The sequence below is a fragment of the Porites lutea genome, chromosome 6 (assembly GCF_958299795.1).
Source record: "Porites lutea chromosome 6, jaPorLute2.1, whole genome shotgun sequence".
NCBI classification, from domain to species: domain Eukaryota; kingdom Metazoa; phylum Cnidaria; class Anthozoa; order Scleractinia; family Poritidae; genus Porites; species Porites lutea.
This window is the reverse complement of record NC_133206.1, coordinates 23,589,623-23,595,622: the sequence shown is the minus strand read 5'-3', so window position 1 is coordinate 23,595,622 and position 6,000 is coordinate 23,589,623. Positions and strand designations below refer to the sequence as shown.

The 6,000-nt window shown below is 37.0% G+C and overlaps 1 pseudogene; it reads right to left on the bottom strand.

Moving 5' to 3' along the window:
• LOC140940656 (uncharacterized) overlaps nt 1-6,000 on the bottom strand; it is a 114,662-nt pseudogene that overhangs the window by 28,090 nt on the left and 80,572 nt on the right.

The window sequence follows — 6,000 nt, the reverse complement described above, 5'->3', positions numbered from 1 at the left end:
AGGTAAAAGCTCGTTAAGGAAAAACGTTTTTCTAACTCTGAAATCGACTTGTGGTCAAAGGAAGCTGAAAACCCTGTCAGATATGCAAAAAGGATGGGAGCAAATTTACAAGAGCCAAAGCAACTTTTAAGCAACTCTTTGAAAATGTTGGAGCTGAACTTGTATAAAGGCAGAACATGGACTTTCAACATAAAGGCGTTTGAACTTTTCTTGAATAGAAAAAATGGATTTGCACAAATTTGCTCCTTGTAAATATGTCGCAAATATATAAATACTGAGGAGTAATATATGGCAAACAGGACCTGTGTTTTGGTATGCAAATTTGGCACTCACCATCTTTGCTTAAAATTTACTCCTCAGCATTTTTATATCAGTTGCGACACACCGTAAAATTCCGAAAGTAAGCCCCTCCACGTAAAAACCCCTCGACATATAACCCACCCAAAGTCATAACGCAAAAAACTCTTCGTTAAATTAACCCTTCCAAATATAACCCCTCCATAAGCCCCTCAAAAAGGGCCTTTGTAAAATGTAAGCCGCGGGACTTATTTTACGGTATTTGCAAAGAGTAGCCAATTTGTGCAAATGATAGAACAAGCTCTACCAGTCAGTAAATTGAAGCAAGAAAGTGAAGATAAATCCCTTTTAATGAGACAATTAACATGTACTTCTACTTGTAGACCTACGTGCACGTGATAAGGGATTTGCCGTAACATATTATTATGCCAAGAGAGAATGATCTAAGCTCATTCTCTCTTGATTATGCATGCAACTAACAATAGGCCCAAAATATAGGCCACACCCACCAATGTGAAACACCTTATTTACCTTTAAAAATAAAAAAAAAATTCCCAGAAAGCAACATTTTTATAAGAACCTTCTCAGCCTAGCTTGGAAAAACTTAAGCTCTTATACGCAGGTTTTTACTGTAAACGCCGGGATCGAGAAAATACGTTATACTCAATCAGAATTCGAGAAAGCCTTAGTTTAAGGTGGGTAAGAAAAAGATTTTTACGGAAATTTTCCGGTCAATGTAACATGGTTATTTTTTTATTTTTTATCTTTTGTCTTGCGCCCTTAAGTTAACTTAAAGCATACTTGCCGTTTCAACCAGGTGAATGCTTACACTGATTACCTAAGAGAACTGCAGCGAAAAAGCCCTGGCTTAGCAATACAACCGTCGCCACTGGGTAATCAGGGCAAGATGGTGGGAAATTGAGATTTGTATTAGAATTCAAAGCCAGCTAATTCTTCTTGAATTTATGTATTTGATGATTTCTCTTTGAAAAGAGTAACTAACGAGTTCAAAGAAACAGTACACTAAATCTGGAGTGCAAAGAAGTCCGTGATCAGTTTTTAGAAAACCTCAATTTTTCCATACATTTTCTGTAATTTCGATACTAACTTTAATTGAATTTGAATTTAAATTTAGCTGCTATCTGTATTATCGAGTTAATTGCCCATAAAAGTAAGGTGTCCTTCTGGCGCAAGGTGATTGTATGAAAAAAATATTTTTAAGATTTTACTAGTAGCACGGATAACGAAGAAGTCCGATTTCATAACCTGTGATGGTATGTCCAGAGATATAACAAGATTTCAGTGTTTATTGCCATGAATAAACGCTATAGTAGTGTTTCATAAAACCAAACAAACTCAGAGGACAACACGGTGCCACAATCATTATCATCACCACCATCATTATTATTGTTACTATTATTATGGCACTAAAACTCAGGGACCTAGGTGACCTAGAGAGTTAATTGGCAAGTTCGCACGCGGTCCATATGGTCTCAAAAACTTCACACAAAATAACGTTTTTGCTTTCGTTTAACCCATTTGCCCAGGAGCCGCCCGTAATCGCAGGGGCGGATCCACATCGCTTCTTCCACTTGTGATGTCATCAGGTTTTGTCCGCTAACTTGTGCAGAGTGAAGAGATCTTTTAACGCAAGACAAAAAATAAAAAATAAAAAAATAACCATGTTACATTGACCGGAAAATTTCCGTAAAAATCTTTTTCTCACCCACCTTAAACTAAGGCTTTCTCGCATTCTGATTGAGTATAACGTATTTTCTCGATCCCGGCGTTTACAGTAAAAACCTGCGTATAAGAGCTTAAGTTTTTCCAAGCTAGGCTGAGAAGGTTCTTATAAAAATGTTGCTTTCTGGGGATTTTTTTTTATTTTTAAAGGTAAATAAGGTGTTTTACATTGGTGGGTGTGGCCTATATTTTGGGCCTACTGTTGGTTGCATGCATAATCAAGAGAGAATGAGCTTAGATCATTCTCTCTTGGCATAATATGTTACGGCAAATCTCTTATCACGTACACGTAGGTCTACAAGTAGAAGTACATGTTAATTGTCTCATTAAAAGGGATTTATCTTCACTCTCTTGCTTCAATTTACTGACTGGTAGAGCTTGTTCTATCATTTGCACAAATTGGCTACTCTTTGCAAATACCGTAAAATAAGTCTCGCGGCTCATATTTTTCGAAGGCCCTTTTTGAGGGGCTTATGGAGGGGTTAATCTTCGGATTGGCTTATCTGTGAGGGGAAATTTGCGTTTCAAAAATTAATCGATTGGGCTAGCCTTAAAGTTGGAAGGAAATTTACCGTTTTGCTTTGTTTTACTTTGTATTTGAGGGAAACTTCCAAGTACAAGCCCCTTGAGGGGTGGGGGGGAGGGGGGGGCTTATATTTGGAAGGGTTATTTAACGGAGAGTTTTTTGCGTTATGACTTTGGGTGGGTTATATGTCGAGGGGTTTTTACGTGGAGGGGCTTATTTTCGGAATTTTACGGTGTGTCGCAACTGATATAAAAATGCTGAGGAGTAAATTTTAAGCAAAGATGGTGAGTGCCAAATTTGCATACCAAAACACAGGTCCTGTTTGCCATATATTACTCCTCAGTATTTATATATTTGCGACATATTTACAAGGAGCAAATTTGTGCAAATCCATTTTTTCTATTCAAGAAAAGTTCAAATGCCTTTATCTTTATGTATGTCATCAGATGCCTCCGAAAAGAAGGATGTAGCCAAGCAGAAGTAGACCATTTATTCTCTTCCATAGTTCTACCTAATATTACTTATGCTTTGTCTGTGTATGGCGCCTCTGAAGCAGAGCTAACTATTGCCCAGCAGTTTTTAGATCGATGTTTTAAACGCAGATACATATCCAAGAAATTAGAGATAGGTGAATTACTTAAAGTGCAAGATCATAGAATTTATAGGAAGGTTTCTAGTACCCCGAACCACCCTCTTAGAGCTAATTTCCCTGTGACTAAGATTACAAGATACAACTTAAGGAATAAATCTCCCGCAATGCCTGCCATTCACACGGACCGTTTTAAGAATACATTCTTTAACAGAATTGTCTTTAAGTATAATGTAGCTTTGTAAATAGTGTACTTTCTGTATTCGATTTTTGTATTTGTTTCTATGTTATACTAATCTTATTTAGAGAAATACTTTAGCCCATTAACATTGTTATATTTAAATGTAACATAAGATATGTAATTTTATTTTTTGAACAATAAAGACATTTTATTTATTTATTTATTTGATCTTGAAAGCCCATGTGCTCCAACGTTTTTCAAACAGTTGCTTAAGAGTTGCCCCTTTTTTCTTATTATTGCAGATTTCTTTGGCTCTTGTAAATTTGCTCCCGTCCTTTTTGCATATCTGACAGGGTTTTCAGCTTCCTTTGACCACAAGTCGACTTCAGAGTTAGAAAAACGTTTTTCCTTAACGAGCTTTTACATTTCGTGGCCGCCATTTTAGAAATTGTCGTCCCGCTGGGACAGCGGCGCTGACCGGCAATAGAAAACTCAATCGCACAAAAAGGGTTATTAAACTATCTAGCATTCTGCTTCGCTTGCTTTACTAAAACGTTAATTAGCTAGGCCTTCAAACAGCTTTCTGGGTATAGTGGAGCCTTGAGTTGCGTCCACCTCTTGTAAGCAAACAGTTTTCCAAAATGTTATAAGTTTACATTTCTATATTTGGATAGGAACCTGTCTAAAGTTGCCCAATTTTTGTTTTTTAAACAAAGTTGTCAAAAACCGAAAAAGGTGCTCACTATGCTCAAAGTGGTAGAAGTTGTCAAAAGTTGCTGAGCAACTGTGGCTCACCCGTGGTGGGGGGAGGGAAGGGGGGAATAGGGGTGTTAACAACTTCACGTATAAGAGCCGGCGTTTATTCCATGCCGGCGTTGAATCAAAAAGTAATACGGAAACCGGACCCATTACCACTCGCTCATTAAGGCAAAAGTAACTAAAAAAAGACAGGCAGATTCTACATTGATCACATTTAATTAATGTAGGCTTATATTATTACAAGGAGACGGAAAACGGACACTCGGTAAGGCTCGGTATACTTACTAACAACTAAACGATTTAACCCTTAGGCATTTGTGAGTATAATCATCGCCATTTCCCTTTTTTCTTTCCTTCTTCTCTGTTTTCCGTTTGATTTTTTTTATTCAACATGTTATCTTCGAGTATGGTATGTCCAGAGATATAACAAGATTTTAGTGTTTATTGCCATGAATAAGCGCTATAGCAGTGTTTCATAAAACCAAACAAACTCAGAGGACAACACGGTGCCACAATCATTATCATCACCACCATCATTATTATTGTTACTATTATTATGGCACTAAAACTCAGGGATCTAGAGTGACCATTTAGTTGACAAGTACGCACGCGGTCCATATGGTCTCAAAAACGTCACACAAAACAACGTTTTTGCTTTCTTTTAACCCATTTGCCCAGGAGCCGCCCGTAATCGCCGGTGCGGGTCCACATCGGTTCATCCACTTGTAATGTCATAAGGTTTTGTCCGCTAACTTGTGCAGAGTGAAGAGATCTTTTAAACCATACCACTGCACGAAAAAACGGATTTAAACAGGTTTGCAACAGAAGTAAATATGGTGCAAATTTAGCCCTCTAAATTTGACCAAAATTATCATCAGAAGTAATTATGATGCAAACACAGATGTTTATTCTGTTGAAATTGCGTGCAAATACGACGTAAACCTGAAATCTACTTTACATTTGCTTCGTATTTGATACCTCCGCAAATCAACAGATCCGGTGTACATTTACTCCAGATTTGCTCTCTGTGGAAAAATAATGTTTGCTTTCTGAAAAAATCTAAGCAAACATGTTGCAAATCTATATGTATGCATCACTGTTTTCCAACGTTTACCCAAACTACATCCAAAAACTTTCGCGTGCGTTTTACTCATGTAACATGTGCCAATATTTACTTTTGGACAAAATTTGCATTACTTTCAAATAACCAAATTTGCGAGTGTTTTCGGTATACTGATAGTATTCTTTCTGATGAGGGATGAACGTTCGAAACGCCATCTTTTTGAGGTGACAATGTCAACCTAGTTGACTAAACAATTTTCCAATTTCCACTCCGCAACCGACACAGCATCAGTTCACTTTCAAAGGAAAACTAACCACTTAACAAATTTTGACCATGAACTGAGGCATTTCGAAGGCAATAAAAAAAGAAAGAAGGGTAATCTAAAGTGTGTATAATGAACACAAGTCATGGGGTGGATAAAGATCCCCCCTGAAAGCATAAACTTTATTTCCAAAAGAATTTGGAATTAACACTATTTTACATCAGTTCAATTATACCATGTCATAGAAAATACAGTCAATCAGAGTACAGATCGACTAGTTGACGGTTTTTTAAAGAATCGGTTTGAGCAATGTCACCCCCAAATTTTTCCACTAGCGTTTATTAGTCTTGTCTTGTATTTTCTTTAAAAAACGCTGCATTACAATGAAAAAGAGTGACATTGGGTAAGCCATTCAAACAATTTTTCCATCCAAAACGTAGAAAGCATGTCAGCAAGATAGCGAAGTTTTACTAAATTTCAACGAATTGCTAAAAAATAAAGATAAATTCATGTTTATGGTAGCGTAAACTGATGTTAATAAACCTGAGAATTATGCCCTATGAAACCACACTTATTGACG